The following is a 21,165-nucleotide window of genomic DNA, read 5'->3' on the forward strand; positions in this document are numbered from 1 at the left end:
ACCATGATTTCTGGGCCCTCTTCGAGGCTAGTGGAAGCACGGTCTCCACATACTGAAACTCTCAGATACCACTGAACACCTCTACAATGTGCTCTGAGAAACGCCCCACCACATCCTCACATCCTGAGGTGCCTGTCCATCCTCTGTAAAGTGACTCGCGAAACAGCCCCACCCCATATTCTGACTAGAGCACATGTGTAGGGCCCTCGGCATACTGAACGTGGCCAGAGCACCCATGTGTGGACCAAACCATCCTCCTATCAAGGAATCCACAAAGTCAAGGTGGACAGAGCCTCCCACATGCACAGACTTGACTTATGAAGAACACAGGGAGCCTGTAGAGTGTAGACGTCAGCAGGGCCACCGCCGACATGTCCTGACACACTCAGGCATTAGCGAAGACCTGAGACACATGGATGTGAAGGGCCTGTGTGTTCCCTCTACAACAGAAGAGCACAACCAAGCCAGCTCCATCTGTGTCATAGATGGAGCCGTCTATCACAAATACAGGACAAGCGCTCCACCTCCTTCTGACCAACTCAGAAGTGTGGAAATCCTCCATAACTTGGGTGTGTCCAGAGCCATGCACCTGTGGTGATGATCACATGTATGCGTGGTCGCCTCATCAACAAGGATGAGAACAGAGCCACCAATATTCTGAATCCCTCAGGCATGTGCAGAACCGTCTTCAAGGTGAGTAACTTTAGAATGACCCTGTCCCCTCCCCCCTGCCCCTGCCACACACGCACTATCCACCTCAAGCAGCTGCCCAGCCCTGCAAAGACCGAGAGGTGAGCGGCGCACTCCTGTGTTCCGAGAAATCCAGGCCCATGTGGGGCCTGCGGGACCAGGTGAGCAGAGCCTCCGTGTTCTCAGACCTGAATTGTGTGCAGAATCATCAACAACACAGATGTGAGTAGAACACCTTGCTCCTGACCTCAGATGTGTATATCCCAGGGTCACAAGGAGGATGCAGCCTCTGACTTCCACGTCACCACAACTGTAGCCACCTTAAGGGAATGGAATTCATATGAGAAAATGAAACAATGGAAACAAAACTTTGTAAATAGGGAGGGATGGAGGGGTTGAAGGGAGGGCAGGGGAAGAGGGAAAAATAAGACCCAAGAGAGATTATGAAAAGGACCCTAAGCCCATGTCCTGATGTCCTCAGACCTGTGTTGAGACATGTATGATGTGGATGTAAATAAAGCTCCCCAGGTCCTGAGCACCAAGGCCATCTTTGTAGCCCTGTACAACGTGACTGTAAGCAGAGCCCCAAACTCTGCCCAAGTCCCGAGTAGCTCAGGCACATACAGAGCCCTCCACAATGTGAAAGTGACCAGAGCCCCACCTTTATCTTAAGCGCCAGAGGTGAGCAAGCAGCCCCTTACAAAGTGGATGTGAGCAGAGCCTCTTGCCCTCCTGACCAGCTCACGCATGTGTGGTGCCCTGCACACTGTGATCGTGACCAGAGCCTCCCCATGTCCTGACGACCTCAGGCATTGGTGGTGCCCTGGACAACCTGAGTGTAATCACAGCCCTGCCACACACTGACACTCCCCTGTACGCGTGTTTCTGCTACACCGGGAAGGTCAGCACACCCCACCCACACTGCACACCTGCATCATGCATGGAGCCCTCTACATGGTGAACGTGAGAAGAGCCCCACCATTTCCTGACCCACTCAGGTAGGTGCAAACCTTCTACAAAGTGGATGTGAACACAGCCATCCATGAGTTTTGCTCATTTCTTGCATTTGGGTCCCTCTTCAACATAGAACATGAACAAAGCAGCCAATTCCGTCAATGCCTCAGGCATGTGAGGAAACCTCTACGAGGGAAATGCACAGTGTGCCTCCCACACAGACCACTGTGGAGCCCCGTACAACACTCCATGTGTGCAGTGCCCTGGCAAGTCCGGACTACCTCAGGTAGGGTGGAGCCTGGCCAGGTGAAGATCATTTCTCCAAGTATAGAGCCTTAGACAATAGGGAGGTGAACACACTTCCCGTGTGCAAACTCATACTGTGATTGTTAGCGCTCTCCAATGGCAGTGGAAGCACAGGCTCCACATCCTCACAGCTCAGATGACACGGAAACTGCTACAGTTTGAGGCGAGAGATGCCTCGCCACATCCTCACAGCGTCATGTGTTTCGGAGCCCTCGAAAGTGACTTTGGGAACAGCTCCTCCCCATGTCCTCACTACGTCATGCCTGTGTACAATAGCCTTGTCAACCTGAACGTGGCCAGAGCATCCAAGCGCAGAACACATCAGGGCCCTGTGGAGAAATCCATCAGGTGAATGAGGACAGAGGCCACCACACACACCGTGACTTGACTTTGAAGAACACGAGGATGCGTGTACAGTGCATATGTGAGCAGGGCCACTACACAAATGTCCTGACACACTCAGGCATGTGTGAAGACCTGAGCCACAGGGATGTGAAGAGCGGCCTCCCATGTCCTGCCAAGCAGGGCATGTGTGGTCCCTCTCCAACAGGAAAGCTCACATATTGAGCCCTTTACCCGGTGGACAGGATAGGAGCCCCACCTATCCACTTCTGACCGTCTCAGAAGTGTGGAAACCCACAGCAGCATGGGTATGACCAAAGCTAGGCACCTGTGGTGATGATCAATCACATGCATGTACGGCGGCATCGGCAATAAGTATGTGAACAGAGCCAATACGATGAATGACTCAGGCATGTGCCAAACTCTGTGCACGGTGAGTATGCAAAGAATACCCCTATACCCTAACACCCCATACATGCACACATGCTCAGCATCTCAGGCAAGTGTGTACCCCTGTAAAAACTAAGAACTGAGCAGCACCCTCATTTCTCCTGACAAACTCAGGCACATGCGGGGCCCTGCAAGATCATGTGAGCAGCGCCTCCATGTCTTGCGGACCTGAATTGTGTGCAGAATCATCTACAACATGGATGTGAATACAACACCTTTTGCCTGTCCTTCTCAGATGTACATAGCTCAGGGTCACACGGAGGATGTGGCCTGGGGCTTCCATGTCATGACAAGTGAAGCCACCTACAGAAATTTCTAAAGCAACATGAGCAGCACCAACCCATGTCCTGACCACCTCTGGAATACGTATGAGCACCTTACACCATGCTGTAACAAACTCATTCACGTGTGGAGCACTGTACAACCAGGCTAGGAGCAGAAAGCCCCATGTTTTGACCTGCTCAGGTAGGTGAGGACACCTGGCAAATGTAGAGGTGATCAAAATCTCCATGCATGTCCCGATTTTCTGGGTGGTGGGGTCACTCTGTACGATGTACGTGTGAGTAGGGTCCCCCACATGTGGGTGAACTCACCCATGGGTGGAGCCCTGTGCAAAGAGGATGTGAGCAGCCCCCTGGGTCTTCTTGTACTAATCATCTGTGGCCTGAATAAAATGTAAATGAGAGTGGAGACCCATCCCACACTCATTTCTGCAGCGATATAGATGAGGCCTTTATAAGGTCCACATGGCCAAGATCCCCACATCTCTACCATCTCAGCTGTGTGGAATCCTGAGCAATGTGCACGTGAGGTGATAGCCTCATATACAGAAATTTCAGGCCTGAGCGAGTCCTGGAGAACATGGATATGAACACAACTCCCCCCCTATGCCTTCCTCTAATTCCACTGTGTTCCCTGTATAATGCGGTTGTCACCTGAGATCTGTATGACCTCCCTAACTGGCTGTATACGGGGCCCTCGCTGATATGAATGTGAGCAGGGCTGCCTGCATGCCCGACCTGTCATCCCTGCCCAAGGCATGTAGAGAACCTTGTACAGTGTGAACTTGACCTGAACACCCACTCTGTCCCGACCTGCTCTGATGTGTCTGATGACTTGTGCAATGGAACTGTAAATTCAGCCCCTTGCCCCATGGCCTGAAGTCTACCACACACCCCTGTCCTGACCATCCCAACAATGTGAGTAGCACTGCACAATACACATGTGAGCAGGGGCACTCCACCATGTCTTGATGACCTCAGGCACTGTTGGAGCCCTGGACAATGTGGAGGTGTGAAGAGACCCAAAAATTCTTGACCAACTCGGCTGTGTGGGCCCTTTGCCAAGTCAACTACAACAGGGTTCCAACACATTGTATGTATGCATCAGCACCATGAATGGAGCCCTGTCCAAAGAGGACAGTAGAAGACATGCACCATTTCTCGTCCAGTGAAGGCTTGTGGAAAACCTTTACAATGTGGCTAGGACCAGTTTCCTCCAGCAAACGGTCATCAACTATCACAACTGTGGAACCCTCCTCAATGTGAGTGTGAACGGAGAATCCTACATCCTCAGGAGCTCGGCGGTAGAACATGGAGCCCTGTACAACTAGACTGTAAACAGCCCCACACCCCACCCACGTCCTGTCTACTTCAGCAATATATGGAGCCCTCCACAATGTGAAAGTGGCCAGAGCCCCATCCTTGTCTTAAGCATCCCAGGTGTGCAAGCAGCCCCATACACAGCGGATCGGAGCAGAGCCTCTCACTGTCCTGACCAGCTCAGGCATGTGGGCTGCCCCGAACACTGTGATTGTGAGCAGAGCCTCCCCATGTTCTGACGACCTCAGGCATTGGTGGTGCCCTGGACCACATGAATGAGAGCACAGCCCTGCCACACACTGACCATCCTTGCTTAGTGTGGTTCCATTACAATGGGAAGGTCAGCAGACCCCACACACTGTGGATACCTGCATCATGTGTGGAGCCCTGTACAAGGTGGATGTGAGAGAAGGCCCGCCATTTCCTGACCCTTTCAGATAGGTGCAAACCTTCTAGAATGTGGCTGTGAGCAGAGCTATCCCCTTGTAGTGCTCATCTCATATATGTGGAGCCTTCTTCAACATGGAATATGAACAGAGCAGCCCATTCGGTCAACACCTATAGCATTGTGGGACCCTATATGAGGGAAATGGCACAGTTGCCCCCAAAACATGCTGACTACCTCAGGCCCCTGTGCAGCCCTGTGTAACACTATGATGCCTGAGCCCTCTCCTGGCTGGACAACCTCAGGCAAGGTTGGAGTTCAGTCAAGTAATGATCATTTTTCTAAGTATAGAGCTTTAGACCATGGGGATGTGAACACACGTCCCATGTACACAATTCTACCATGATTTCTGGGCCCTCTTCGAGGCTAGTGGAAGCACGGTCTCCACATACTGAAACTCTCAGATACCACTGAACACCTCTACAATGTGCTCTGAGAAACGCCCCACCACATCCTCACATCCTGAGGTGCCTGTCCATCCTCTGTAAAGTGACTCGCGAAACAGCCCCACCCCATATTCTGACTAGAGCACATGTGTAGGGCCCTCGGCATACTGAACGTGGCCAGAGCACCCATGTGTGGACCAAACCATCCTCCTATCAAGGAATCCACAAAGTCAAGGTGGACAGAGCCTCCCACATGCACAGACTTGACTTATGAAGAACACAGGGAGCCTGTAGAGTGTAGACGTCAGCAGGGCCACCGCCGACATGTCCTGACACACTCAGGCATTAGCGAAGACCTGAGACACATGGATGTGAAGGGCCTGTGTGTTCCCTCTACAACAGAAGAGCACAACCAAGCCAGCTCCATCTGTGTCATAGATGGAGCCGTCTATCACAAATACAGGACAAGCGCTCCACCTCCTTCTGACCAACTCAGAAGTGTGGAAATCCTCCATAACTTGGGTGTGTCCAGAGCCATGCACCTGTGGTGATGATCACATGTATGCGTGGTCGCCTCATCAACAAGGATGAGAACAGAGCCACCAATATTCTGAATCCCTCAGGCATGTGCAGAACCGTCTTCAAGGTGAGTAACTTTAGAATGACCCTGTCCCCTCCCCCCTGCCCCCTGCCACACACGCACTATCCACCTCAAGCAGCTGCCCAGCCCTGCAAAGACCGAGAGGTGAGCGGCGCACTCCTGTGTTCCGAGAAATCCAGGCCCATGTGGGGCCTGCGGGACCAGGTGAGCAGAGCCTCCGTGTTCTCAGACCTGAATTGTGTGCAGAATCATCAACAACACAGATGTGAGTAGAACACCTTGCTCCTGACCTCAGATGTGTATATCCCAGGGTCACAAGGAGGATGCAGCCTCTGACTTCCACGTCACCACAACTGTAGCCACCTTAAGGGAATGGAATTCATATGAGAAAATGAAACAATGGAAACAAAACTTTGTAAATAGGGAGGGATGGAGGGGTTGAAGGGAGGGCAGGGGAAGAGGGAAAAATAAGACCCAAGAGAGATTATGAAAAGGACCCTAAGCCCATGTCCTGATGTCCTCAGACCTGTGTTGAGACATGTATGATGTGGATGTAAATAAAGCTCCCCAGGTCCTGAGCACCAAGGCCATCTTTGTAGCCCTGTACAACGTGACTGTAAGCAGAGCCCCAAACTCTGCCCAAGTCCCGAGTAGCTCAGGCACATACAGAGCCCTCCACAATGTGAAAGTGACCAGAGCCCCACCTTTATCTTAAGCGCCAGAGGTGAGCAAGCAGCCCCTTACAAAGTGGATGTGAGCAGAGCCTCTTGCCCTCCTGACCAGCTCACGCATGTGTGGTGCCCTGCACACTGTGATCGTGACCAGAGCCTCCCCATGTCCTGACGACCTCAGGCATTGGTGGTGCCCTGGACAACCTGAGTGTAATCACAGCCCTGCCACACACTGACACTCCCCTGTACGCGTGTTTCTGCTACACCGGGAAGGTCAGCACACCCCACCCACACTGCACACCTGCATCATGCATGGAGCCCTCTACATGGGGAACGTGAGAAGAGCCCCACCATTTCCTGACCCACTCAGGTAGGTGCAAACCTTCTACAAAGTGGATGTGAACACAGCCATCCATGAGTTTTGCTCATTTCTTGCATTTGGGTCCCTCTTCAACATAGAACATGAACAAAGCAGCCAATTCCGTCAATGCCTCAGGCATGTGAGGAAACCTCTACGAGGGAAATGCACAGTGTGCCTCCCACACAGACCACTGTGGAGCCCCGTACAACACTCCATGTGTGCAGTGCCCTGGCAAGTCCGGACTACCTCAGGTAGGGTGGAGCCTGGCCAGGTGAAGATCATTTCTCCAAGTATAGAGCCTTAGACAATAGGGAGGTGAACACACTTCCCGTGTGCAAACTCATACTGTGATTGTTAGCCCTCTCCAATGGCAGTGGAAGCACAGGCTCCACATCCTCACAGCTCAGATGACACGGAAACTGCTACAGTTTGAGGCGAGAGATGCCTCGCCACATCCTCACAGCGTCATGTGTTTCGGAGCCCTCGAAAGTGACTTTGGGAACAGCTCCTCCCCATGTCCTCACTACGTCATGCCTGTGTACAATAGCCTTGTCAACCTGAACGTGGCCAGAGCATCCAAGCGCAGAACACATCAGGGCCCTGTGGAGAAATCCATCAGGTGAATGAGGACAGAGGCCACCACACACACCGTGACTTGACTTTGAAGAACACGAGGATGCGTGTACAGTGCATATGTGAGCAGGGCCACTACACAAATGTCCTGACACACTCAGGCATGTGTGAAGACCTGAGCCACAGGGATGTGAAGAGCGGCCTCCCATGTCCTGCCAAGCAGGGCATGTGTGGTCCCTCTCCAACAGGAAAGCTCACATATTGAGCCCTTTACCCGGTGGACAGGATAGGAGCCCCACCTATCCACTTCTGACCGTCTCAGAAGTGTGGAAACCCACAGCAGCATGGGTATGACCAAAGCTAGGCACCTGTGGTGATGATCAATCACATGCATGTACGGCGGCATCGGCAATAAGTATGTGAACAGAGCCAATACGATGAATGACTCAGGCATGTGCCAAACTCTGTGCACGGTGAGTATGCAAAGAATACCCCTATACCCTAACACCCCATACATGCACACATGCTCAGCATCTCAGGCAAGTGTGTACCCCTGTAAAAACTAAGAACTGAGCAGCACCCTCATTTCTCCTGACAAACTCAGGCACATGCGGGGCCCTGCAAGATCATGTGAGCAGCGCCTCCATGTCTTGCGGACCTGAATTGTGTGCAGAATCATCCACAACATGGATGTGAATACAACACCATTACAATGGGAACGTGAGCAGATACCACACACCCTGGATACTTGCATCATGCATGGATCCCTCTTCAAAGTGGATGTGAGGAGTGGCCCACCATTTCCTGAACCTCTCACGTAGGTCCTATAAAGTGGATGCAAGAAGAGCCATTCCCTTCCTCTCATCTCATGCATGTGGAGCCGTCTTCATCATAGAATTTGAACAGAGCAACTCATTCTGTCAAGGCCTCAGGCATGTGTGGAGCCCTCTACGAGGGAGTAGAAACAGTGCCTCCACATACACACCGACCACCTCAGGCAACAGTGGAGCCATGGACAATACTCTATGTGGGCAAAGCCCTCTTGTGTCTGGCCAACCTCAGGCAGCCATTGTAATCTGGCCAGGTGAAGATCATCTCTACAAGTCTAGAGCTTAGGCCAGAGGGAAGTGAACACACTTCCTGTGTGCAAACTTGTATGGTGCTTGGGAGCCCTCTTCAAGGAGAGTGGAAGCATAGGCCTCACATCCTGAAACCCCAGATAGCCGTGGAGACCTCTACAATGTGAGAAGCGCACCCCCACATCCTTACACCCTCAGGTGTTTGCAACTCCACTACAAAGTGACTTTAGGAACAGCCCCTCCCCCTTTCCCAACTACCACATGCCTCTGTGTTGAGCTCTCTTCAACCTGAATGACCGCAGCACCCGTGGGTGGACCTCATCAGGCTCGTGTCAGGGAATCCATTAGGTGCATGTGGACAGAGGCCCCCATGTACACTGTGACATGACTTATGAAGAATGTGGGGAGCCCTGTGCATGTGTATGTGAGCAGGGCCACCACCCACATGTCCTGACACACTCAGGCATTTGTGAAGATCTGAGACACACAGGAGCACACGACCAAGGCAGCTCCTTCTCGGTCACATATGGGGCCCTCTACCCCGTGGACAGCATGTGAGCCCAAACTCCTTTTGAATGTCTCAGAAGTGTGAAAACCAACTACATCACAGGTGTGATCAGAGCCATGTGCCTGTGGTGATGATCACATGTATACGTGGCCACTTCAAAAATGAAGATAAGAACAGAGCCACTAGTATCCTAAAACCCTGAGGCATGTGCAGAACTGTCTGCAAGGTGAGTATGGGTGCAATGCCCCTATCCCCCACACCCACACACCCACATGTTCACCATCTCAGTCAGATGTGCAGCCCTGTACCAACCAAGAGGTAAGCAATGCCCTCCTGTGTCCTCCCAAACTCGGGCACATGCAGGGCCCTGCCAGATCATGTGAGCAGAGCCTCCACATCCTGCCGAGGTGAATTATGTGCAGAATCATCTCCAACACATATGTGAGTAGAACACCTTTCTCCTCACCTCCTCAGATGTTCCTATCCCAGGGTCACAAGGAGAATGTGGTCTGGGCCTTCCATGTCACAAGTGAAGCCATATGTAGAAACCTCTAAAACGGGGATATGAGCAGCACCAACCCATGTCCTGAGCACCTCAGGAATATGCATGTGAGCAGCATGCCCCATGTTCTGACAAACTCAAGTAAATTTGGAGCACTTCTACCAGGCTGAGAGCAGAAAGCCACAGGTCTTGACCTCCTCAGGTTGGTAAAGACACCTGGCAAATGTAGATGTGACCAAAATCTCCATGCATGTCCTGATTTTCCGGGTGTGACTTGCACTCTGTGTGATATACATGTGCATGCAGTCTTCCACATGTGGATGAACTCAGCCATGTGTGGAGCCCTGTACAACAAGGATGTGAACATGAAGAAGGCCCAAGGGTCTTCTTGTGCTGACCATCTGGGGCCTGTATAAAATGTGGATGGGAGTGGAGCCACATCCCGCCATCATTGCTGTAGGGATATACACCAGGCCTCTGTAACATCTACATGGCCACATCCCCACCCACATCTCCACCATCTCAGGTGTGTGGAATCCCACGCGATGTGCATATGAGGCCATAGCCTCAAATATGGAAATTTCATGCACGAGGAGAGGCCCGAAGAACATGGACATGAACACAATTCACCATATAGCTAATTCTACTTCTATTGTGATCCCGTGCACTATGTAGTTGTAACTGAGATCACCATGATCTCACTAACTGGCTGATCATGGAGCCCTCTCTGATATAATTGTGAGCAGGGCTGCCTGCATCTCCCTGACCTGTCATCCCTGCCTAAGGTGTGTGGAGAACATTGTACAATGTGAACTAGACCTGAACACCCACCATGTCCTCAACTGCTCAGATTTGTCTGATGACTTGTGCAATGGAAATGTAAATCCAGCCCTCACCCCATGGCCAGAAGTCTGCCGCAAGGGTGTGTGCACAATCACCCCACCAGCTGCCTGTCCCCATTGTCAGAAACAGTACAGTGTTGTGCGCATACACCCCCACCCTGACCACCTCATGAGAGTGTGATATAAGCAGGGATATTCGCCCATGTCCTGAAGCCCTCAGGCACTGGTGGAGCCCTGTACAATGAGAAAGTGAACAGAGCCTATCCATGTCCCTACTCACGGGCATGCGTGGAACCCTGTACGACATGGATGTGAGCAGACCACTGTAACCAGACTGGCTTCGGTTTTGGAGCTCTCTGTTCCAAGGAGGAAGTTACCAGAACTATCTATTTCCTGACCACCTCAGCAGGTGGAGGAGCCCTCTGAAAGAAGAAACTGAGCACTGCCATATTGTTTTGAGCATGCTGGGGATGTGGAGTGCTCTGTAATGTGCCTGAGAGCAGAGCACATCGGCAGGTGACACACACTATGAAATGGACGTGAGTAGAGCCCCCAGTATCCTTTCCATTTCAGAAACGAGCAGGGACCTCTACAACATGGATGTGGAGCAGATCCCTTAATTTCGTGATCATCTTCATAGGATGTGGGTCCTTATACAACAAGGAGGTGAGCAGTCTCCTCCATATCCTGACCATCGTGGGTGGAGTGCTGTACAGTATGATGGCAGCAGACACCCACCTTGCTGCATACAAGCATCCCAGAGGTCTTAGCCTTCTAGATCCTGGCCAGGCCCCCACACATGCTGAATATATGTGGTGTGTGGGGAGCCCTGCCTGACCTGGACGTGCACAGAGCCTCCCATGTCCTGACCATCTCAGGCTGTATGTGGAGTTGTCTACAGTGTAGATGGGAAAGAACTGCCCCACTCCCTACTTCCTCAGGTGTGTGTGTGTGTGTGTGTGTGTGTAGCCTTCTACAATGTAGATACTGGCAGAACTTCAAACTGCCAGGCTCAGATCCTAAGTGTGGAGCCATCTCTCCTAGGACGATGTGAGTAGAGCCCCCTACCACTATATTCTGATCCTGTTAGTCACATCTCAGCCATTCCAGCAACCCCATATGGAGTTCGCTTCACCGCAGACAGGACCAGCAACCCTCCCTGATGTCTGCCCATGTCAGTTAGGTGTGCAGCTTTTGCATCACGGAGTGAGCAGAGACCCCATGCCTTGTCCTATGTCAGGTGTGTGTGGAGCCCTCTATAAAGAGGATGTTTCCTCTAGGAAAGTAGTATACCCAGAATCACCCATCCTCATATTCTGAGCACTTTAAGCATGTGCAGAGGCCTCTACAATGTGGATGTGAGCAAAGTTGTGCTGCTCCATGTCCTGACCATCTCAGGTGGGTGTGTGGGACCATCCACACGGTGATGTATGTGGATGAACTCGGAGCTCCTACATCCTGGCCATCTCAGGGGTGTGTGGGTGCCTATACTACACATAAAGAATCCACTTGTCAACAATGAACAGGATCTTCATTGTGAGAAAAAGAAAAGTTTATTCCACAGATCAGGGACTAGAAATCAGGAGATTTTAGCAGGTAGCTGGGAAAACCCGAGTTTATCCCACTCTTGTGTGGATGGGCTGACAATGGGAGAGAGATAGTAGCAGCTAGCTTGGAGAGATTTCATCCCTGAGAGGATGGGCTACTACCAGGGGAGAGAGATATTAGCAAGTCACTGGGAAAGGAATCAGGCTTATGTAGGTATTGAAAGGGCTCAGGAATCTGTGGCGACATATTTATGATTTAGCTGCTGATGGATGGTCTGCACAGGTATGTATACAATTACTGGACTTTCAGTGCCAGGGGTTTCTGAGCCATAATTTTGAGTCCATTTGCTTCCTTACTCGGAAGCTGCTCTTATTTCCTAAAAGCAGCCTGTTTATTTCTCCTGTTGATTTAGGGCAGGCCTGACAACTCCAGGCCCCTACATCCTCACATCACAGGCATGTGCAGAACGCTCTACACTACATACAGGAGCAGAGACCTCCACTCACTGACTATAACCATCTCATGTGTGTGGAGCCCCATATGTGGATCTGAGTACACTCCATCATTTCTGAGATCAGTCGTATATGCAGAGCCTTCTACAGCATGGATATTGGTGGAGGTCCTGACCGTCATCACACGGATGGGGACCCCTTCCAACATGCAGGTGAGTAGAGCTCCCCGACTCCCACATAGCTATGGTAAGTGGAGACTGCTGTCCAAAATGGGTGCACTCCGAGACCCCCAGAGGTGACCCCTCAGACACACATGGGATGGTCTGCCAGATCCCCCTCTAAATGTGTGAGGAAACTTCTGCAAGGTGGATGATGGCAGAGTCCCTCATGTCCTGACTGCCAGTAGGGAGATGGGAAAGGACAGCATAAGCAAAGGAAATAGAAAGCAGACAGCAAACAACCTCTGTGAACAGAATCTAGCTAATGTCACAGGCTAATCTCTGACTGCTGTACTCCCCTGTGTCACAAGGTGTGTGTGTTTTTACATTTTCATATCATTAGGCCAAATAAAGGAAATCCACACTCATCTGAGCAAAGTCAACTCAGGGCAGAGTGAGACCAGCTTTCCAGTCACTCACTTAAGGCACAGCAATGCTGACAAAAGGTCCAAGATCCTGAACTATGGAGCTTAAATATAGGAAACTCCTGACCGAACATTTCAGCCACTAACCCATTTCAGAACCAAACTTTCAAGTCTGAACTAGGCTGATTCCTCAGAGCGAATTTGGAAACACTCTTTTGCACACTGTTATCTTACACAGCCAAACAGGACTGATGGGCTGCTGCCCCAGACACTGCCAACCCTCTTGATGCCAGCAAAGGACTTCTCATGACCTCTTTTGAAAATGGTCCATACTGTAGCCCACACACCTGGAGGGCAAGTAGGCTGTTTACCAGACCCCAAACATGGAACACAAGCCTGGGCCTGGGCGCCATGCAGAGACAAGTTGAATGTGCCAGCCACAGCTCAGCTCAACAAAACAGGAGAGCATTGAGGCAGGGAGAGGCCGTTTGCTGTAGGGAGGTCTTCCTGAGACTTCAGACACCGAGTGCCTAAAGTGTATTTAACCATCCAGTTTGAGAAACATTTCGCTTCTGCACCTTCCCTTCTTGCTCACTCCACACACAAACCCAAAACTATCTCTACAAAGTGGATGTCCACACCCTCTAGGCTGGTGCCATTCAGCAAAGCACAAGCACAGTCAGAGGCAGGCATGCAGTGACACCCCGGAACTCACTGTGTGTGTGACCTCCGGATCTTCCCACCATCACAGCTCTCATGCATTCTGATTTCCCAGCTGTGCTTCTCAGCACATCCTATGGGACACACAGGGACCATGGTGGGGATGATCATTAGAAGACGCACAGGACAAGTAGCATCTGCCCAACCTAGGGCCATTCTGGCCACATGCCACTGGCTAAAACACGCAGACACAGAAATGGGGCAAAGCTAACTGCTCGAGGTGACACACTGTGGGAAAAGTCATGGCTTAATCCTAAACCTGGCAACTCCAGATTTGGTGGACTAGCACCACCAAGTGCCACTCAAACATCTGTAGGGAAGCACTCCGGTAACTTAGTATGGCAGACTTTCCCTACCCTGAGCAGAAGGGCGGGCTTGAAACTGCTTCCTTTACTCAAAAGTACAAGTAAATCTTGAAGTCTACAAAAAGGGTTGTGCACACTATCAACATTTTTAATGTGTTCTACCCTTAGGCCTCCTACTCCACTGGGTGCAGTTAAGCATCCCATGGCATTCCATGCCCCCAGCTCCAATTCTTAACAATGATAATTGCCAGGAAGGAGGCTCAAGCCTGTTTATTGAAGATAAACTCATTCAGAGTGAGCTGCTGCCAACTTTTCATCAGAGAAGAACAAAACCAGTGACAGGTGGTGATAAGGGTGTGGGGCCACTGTACTTGTAGACAGCAGCTTAGCACAATGTGTGCCCCGTTCAAGTATAGCAAGTGTGAGTGGGTGACCCAAAAAGGTCCATCCCTGCAGAAGGAGCGCAACCCACATGGCCCACAGCGCACCACACACCAGTTTGTACACACAGTCCTCAGGACGGTGGCAGGTGTTCACAAGGGTCACATGGAAAAGCAGGCAGTGGAGAGGAACGGTGTGCCCTTGACCTCTCAGACACACATTCTTGCAAATGCATAGGAATTCTGAAGTTCAACTGACAGTGAGACTTATTTCCTGGGCTGTGACTGAGAAGCAGACTTTTATGTTCCTAACTTGGGCCCTTATGAGCTACCTGAATGTCTTATGCAAGGGCCTAGGTAAAACACCAAGCAATTTGAACTTCTGAGCAGAAAGCTCCAGTAGCACATTAAGGGGTTCTGACTGGGCTCGGGATTAAGCTCAGTGGCACCTCCCCTGCCTCCCAAGCAGATGGTCCTGAGTCTAATCCCTAGACCGACCACCCAGAGAAAAAAGAGGTTCTGTTTAAATGTGAGGATGGAAAACTGAACACCAGGTCAGGTGCGGAATCTTTAATTTACAGGACCATGGGAGAAAGTTGGAGCTGGATGTCATGGTGCACACCTCTAATCCCAACACTGAACAGGCTGACGCAGGAGGAGTTGGAGTTTGATGTCAGCCCTCACAGCGATTTGGCTGGTGTACCTGACAAATAAACACTGTGTGCATTCAAGGTCTACAGTCTGAGTTTGTACGTGTGACACTGTAAACTGAGTTCCCCATCAAAGGAATTATCACATCCATCACCATTTGAGGGTTACCATTGGAGTGTGCAGGTACTGGAGGGACACAAGCACTTCAAACCATGTGGCTGTAAAGCCCAGGTAGATGCTGATGGCCTCCATCCCTCTCCATTCATACTTCTCACCCTCACTTTATAAGCACCCACAGGAACAGCTACACTGACATGTCTCACACACACCTCACCTCAGACCTCTCCTCACTACCACGACTCCCAATCATCCTCCACAGTTCTCTTTGTCCTTCTCTTAGCCCATGCACAATGGGCTCCTTGTAGCTGGGGCCCCAGCATCTGTTTTGGACACCTGATGTTGGAGCTCTGCCTCCCTCACCTGCAGCACCTCCCCACACTCTGTCCCTGTCTTGGTTTTTCTTCAACCAAGCACTTATCACCTGCTGTGTGATTTTATTCATCTGCCTGTCTGTGCTAGCATGCAAGCTCACTAGATCCCAGTTGTGTCTCCTGGTTTGTTCACTCCTATCAGGTCAATGCCCACACAGAACAGGAAATAAGGGAGGTTTTCTGAATGAAAGGACAAACGCATGGGTGATAGTAAATGCAGAGCATTCCTACCATAGAAACCAAGCATTGAAAATCCACAGTGGGTAAGCAGACCTCCGAGTCCAACCCCTAACTGTAGATGATAGAAAGTAGCCAGAGCTTGAGTGACGTCTGTGCCCTTGAACACCTGGAGCCCAGCATCCTTAGGTCCTTGACACCCACATGTCATGTATAGTGCTGACTCTCGCCCACAGAGTCACTAGTGCCTCCCACCCAGCCCCCAGGACACCAAAGTGGACAGGTGATAGCTGTCTGCACACGCAGTGCAGACTGGCTCCTGGTCTCCCCAATGGCCCCCACTCCCAGGCACCAGCAGAGGCAGCACACACCTTTCTGCAGACACCCATGCTCACATGCTTGCACCTGGGACAGCTGCTTAAGTGGGACAAACTTTCACGGGCATGGCCTCCCACTGGCCGAAGACTTCCTTCTCCTCCTCCCAACTGACCAATGGCAAGCCTAGGCCTCACCAAGGAGGTACCTGGTCTGGGCAGGAGATGGTGGCATCATCTCCTGGTGCATTGGTTGCTGGGGACCCCTCTGATTGCCAGGGCAACTCGGCCTCAGGACCACTCTGTGGGAGTGGCTTTTGGCATCCCCCTGGGACACAATTTTTAAAAACCAGCTCGTAGAACAAGGGGTTAAAAAAAGAAAACACTGCTTAGGGATTGTCACTGTAGTGCACCATGTAAAACTTCCACAGCGTTATGCTTGCATTACACACAAAGGCTGTGAAGATCAGTCTCCCATGGCACCCGCTCAGGTAAGAATAAGCTTTAGCTGCATTGCTCTGGGGGCGGGGGGGGGGTGCGGTGATGAGCTAAGAGGCAGCCTCAGCCAATGAGTGTGCCATCAGAGTGGCCAATGAAGACCAAACTTTGTTTACTCTTTTAACTCTTACACATAATACTGTGGTCTGGTGGGTGGCATAGGACTCTAATCCCAGCTACTCTGGAGCCTGAGGTAGGAGGATGTCAAATTCAAGCCATCCTGGACAACTTACTCAGAACCTGTGGTAAAATAATAATAAAAAGAAATAAATAGTAGGCTGTAAGTACTAGGGCTGTAGCACATCCTGGCACCTGTGAGGCCCTGAGTTCCATCCACAGTAGTGGAAAAGGAAATAATTCTGAGCTCTTTCCTCTGATACAAAAGAAAGAACGACCAGAAAAGTCTGGTTTAAGGCATAAAGACCAGTACTTTTAAGAGTAAAATATCTCGGGGCCAGGGATTTGGCTCAGTGGTTCCTGTGCCTGTCTTGCAAGCAGGAGGTCCCGAGTTCGATCCCTGGCACCAAAAAAATAAAAAATCAAAAAAGTAAAGAGTAAAATATCTCAATGCCATAACGACAAGTAAAAGAAGCCCAGGAATGTTAGCCCAACACGTAGGGCTACTTTCACTCAGGGACCAGTGGGTTCTGCAAGAGGCAGCTGAGAAGCTGAAATCCTGGATAGGGATTCTGGCTGGTTCGGGGTCAGTGGACCAGAGCATGGGGATTACACTTGAATTGGGACTGGGAAATTCAGAAGAGCAGTGGTTAATTTTAACCAACAGTTCACTGGCACCTTACCACTCCATGAAATTCATCTCAGTCTCTGAAATTACATTTCTATGAGTCAGAGTTTATTAGTGTTATCAGTAGCCAGCTGACAGAAGAAAGGCAAGCTCTAGACGGAGATATTCCAGGCCCCAAATTATAACTGCTTATAGATTCCATCCAGCAGTCCACAGAAATCAGCTGTGTACCTCAGAAGACAACACAATTTCTGAGACAAAGGTCTAAATGTCAAGTCTAGGCTGGCTGTGAACTCAAAAAGTAGGCTGAATTCAAACTCCAGATCCGCCTGCCTCAGCCTCTCAAGGGTCAAGAATACAGGTATGGGCCACCACACTTGGTGAAGATAACACTGTCAAAAGTCAAGAAAAACAATTTAGGTTTTCATTACATAGTGGATTGCTGTCACGCACTGAAACACTCTAAATTCATGGGTCATGAAGGGCAGCTCCAGTCACCTCTCACTATGAGGTCCAATGGTCAGGGTCTCAGTCTTTGCAGGGCCAGGGACACAGGGCTCTCCTGGCATAGCATGGGATCCTGCACAGCAGAAGGCCTGGCTTCAGTCCACAGCCTGGGGCCTCTTGGTGTTTTCCATGTACCATGTACTTAGGGAGACCCTGTCTCAACATTTAAAAAGTAAATAAAATGGGCTAGGGTTGTACTTCAGTTCCAAGTCCCCAAGTTCGATCCCCAATAATGCAAAAACAAACTAACAAGCAAACGCAGCTGGTTGTGGTGCTACATGCCTGTAATCCTAGCTACTCAGGAAGCAAAGGCAAACAGATGGCAAGTTCCAGCCCAGCCTGTGCAACTTAGTGAGACCCTGTCTGAAGATAAGAACCAACACATGTGGCTTCAGCAAGAAGCAGTCAGCCCACGGAAACAGGAAGCTAATGGCCTGGTAAATAGGAGACTGACATGGAGGAAGACGTGGGTACAATCCTTCCTTGTTCCCTGAGACCTCAGCAGAGAGAAGCAAGGCGCCTCACACCCATGCAGCTGTTGACCACCTGGGTACACAGCCAATGTACATAGGACAAGGAAGAAATCCCGGGTCCTGTCTGACTTCCCCTGCTCTCTCAGGTGCTCCAGAGACCTGAGAGATGACTCCTTGAGACATGGCTGAGCACTGCTTTGGGCAGACGCTCTGTGCCTATCCCATCCACACTAGCCCTTGGCTCCCAGTCTGCTGCCCGACACAGACCTGCACGTTACTTTACACCGTCTCCACAAAACTCCAAATTGTCTAATTGGACAGAGCCCTAGTCCAGCCCAGGCACGAATCCCCTGAGAATCCCAAGACCTTCACAAGTCAGGGATCAGGGAATGCCTTTGGGCTCATGGTCAGTACACACTGCCAAGGCCTTCTGAACAAAGCCTAGCTGGGTCCAGTCAAGAAGTCAGGCCCTCACATAAGGAAGGGCCCTTCTCTCATTTTAGGAAAGAAATGACATCTCACACCCTGTCCTACTGTGGTGCACCCCTCCCTTGAGGTACAAGGACCCCTGGGGCCCCACCTGAATGCAAGCTTGAAATACCAGTGCTGTGCCACAAAAGGGAACAAACTTGTATGCCAATCGGTGCTTTCCAAATCTTCCTTCCAAAAAACCTGAAGAGGTGCCTCCTCAAGTTACCACTTAACAGTAGATCTTTAACATATATTTTGTGGGGCTTGGGGTACAGCTCAGAGGTACAGTACATGCTTAGCATCCACAAAATCCTGCAACACATACATGCACACACACACACATATTTTTTGAACTATGTGCCAAAAATCATAATGGTCTCATAATTCAAAGCATGAAGCAACACTGCTAGGATAAAACTTCTATTCCCATTTGCTCCTTTGCGTGAACAAGATTACTGAGCACTTAAATCCAGAAATGAGAAACAGGAAGAGAACCAGCACGAAGCCTGGTCTCACTTCAACACTCCGTCCATCACTTGCACTTGAACTAATGGCACAGACATGAAGAGTCCTGCCAAGTGTGATGAGATTCATGGCTAGCTGGAACTTATTTACCTTTACTAATTCGCCAAAATTGATAATACACTGTTTTAATCACTGAACTGTACTACTTAAAATGAGAGCTCACTACACAAGTAAAATTTCAACACTCAACTTGGTGCATTCAAGCTTAAATGTATGTGTGGATTACTGTGGAAGATCAATAATACAGGATAGAGAACAGAAATATACAACCTCAGCCAGAGAGTGCTCAGGTACCATCTTGGTGAGTATGAAAATCATGTTTATGATCCACTGCATACAGTTCTAAGAGTGATGTCACTATCGATTTTCAAACGCTCGGCATGTGAAGGAACACCTTTAGATCTGAGCCTTTAGACAGGTCTCCTGCTGCTCCTGAGCCTCATGGCGAGGGACAGTTTCCCCTTCTGCACGTAATGCCCATCTCGGGTCAGCACGGCCCAGGCCCACTCCAGGCCCTCACATCCCAGGCATCCTGCCATCCTAGGCCCCTGACATTTCAGGCTCCACTGTGGGCCAATCTAGCACCTTACACTCCCATGTAAAACAGGGCCTTTATTCAGCAGCCTGCAGATGTGGTGGCTGATGAGGTAATAACAGTGCTCCAACCCAATGCTAACCCAGACTCCTGTGTTTTGTGACAGCTTCTGGGGACACTGAGCAGCCCCACAGGTAGCTGTGCCACCCTCTCCCACAGAAGCACCAATGAGCCTTACCTCCAGGCTGGCTTCTTCCTCATCTGGTGGGGCATCAGGTGCCTGCAGTATCTCTTCTGCAAACACCTTCTTTAGTTGTTTGCTCTGTTTTCTTTGTCACTTCAGGAACTTTTCTCTTCTGTTTCAGCATCCTGCAGTGGAGAAAGCACACTGCTAAATGCATACAAAATAATAGGTCTTGGGCAATGACAGTGTTTTTAACAAAGACAGAGGGTGCTCTTTCACCGTAAGAGAAATACAAAGGTATTTCATAAAGTGTGGAAAAGATATTGAAGTCAAATTTCTGGTTCATCACCATTTTAACAATGCGGTGATTCCCTTTTTGTTTTCTGAGTGCTCTTATTTAACACAGCTGTAAGGAATACATGGATTATATACTCTGTATTTCTAACTCAACACAAACACAAAATTCTCAAGATGAAGACATTTTTAGCGATGGTATTATAATTCTCCAGAGGTAAAAATAGGCGTATTCTTTAATCCCTATTGCCTACTAAGTATTTGGGGTTCCTTTCATTTTCTATGATTCTAGACCGTATTCCTACACAAGCTGAGATGAGTCACGTGCCCTCCCACAAGCATCTGGCCATCCCTGGGCTGAGGACCTGGGGAGCCTGGGATGTCTCCTCCAGGCCTGGGCAGCACAGCCAGGCCATTCGTGAGGACCAACGTCAGACAAGCAATGTGAGGCACAAGATGCTGCACATCGTGTCTATTTTCTCAAGCACAGTAGTATACAGGTCTCCACAGACAAAAACAGAAGTCCCTGAACTATAAAGCCAATTCCCATTGCAGGACTGCGTGACAAGGAGCCTGGAGGCATGTGGGGGTGGACAGCCCTGGACCTGAGGGAGGGATGCTGGCTGCTGCTATTGTTGGTACCTCTGGGGGGACCAGGCTGCTTCCAGGACAAGGAAGGGAAACTGGCAGGCCAAAACACCCGCCCTTTGGGAGCTCACATTTTTATGGTGGCAGTGGGATATGCACATATGCCAGAAACATGAGAATGGCCATGTAAAATAAATAAATAAGGACTGCGTATGAGGGCCCAGGCCTGCAATTCCAGCTGCTATGGAAGCTGAGGCATGAGGATCAGGAATTTGATGCCAGCCTGGGCAACTTAATGAGACTTTGTCTCAACATAAACTAAAAAAGGGCTGGGTGTGTAGCTCAGAGGTAGAGCCCCAAGGTTCAATCCCTGGTACCCAACAACAAACCAAACAAACCAAAACACCATAAGG

The 21,165-nt window shown here is 50.2% G+C and overlaps 1 protein-coding gene and 1 long non-coding RNA gene across 2 annotated transcripts in view; one reads left to right on the forward strand and one right to left on the reverse strand.

Annotated features, from left to right (window-relative positions):
• LOC147822658 (uncharacterized) overlaps positions 1 to 20,579 on the reverse strand; it is a 133,891-nt gene extending 113,312 nt beyond the window's left edge. The window contains exon 1 of the transcript XR_015445271.1: positions 19,925 to 20,579. The gene's annotated coding sequence lies outside the window, so the exon portion shown is untranslated. The remainder of the gene's footprint in view (positions 1 to 19,924) is intronic.
• Positions 3,845 to 15,053, forward strand: LOC110348233 (uncharacterized). Its single transcript, XR_002393283.2, has 3 exons — positions 3,845 to 10,977; positions 12,272 to 12,523; positions 14,881 to 15,053. It is a non-coding gene; the product is annotated as an uncharacterized LOC110348233 (long non-coding RNA).
• Positions 20,580 to 21,165: the final 586 nt, after the last annotated feature.

This window comes from Heterocephalus glaber, unplaced genomic scaffold, assembly GCF_053883595.1.
Source record: "Heterocephalus glaber isolate CG9 unplaced genomic scaffold, H.glaber_assembly_v1.0 deba00001610, whole genome shotgun sequence".
Taxonomy (NCBI): domain Eukaryota; kingdom Metazoa; phylum Chordata; class Mammalia; order Rodentia; family Bathyergidae; genus Heterocephalus; species Heterocephalus glaber.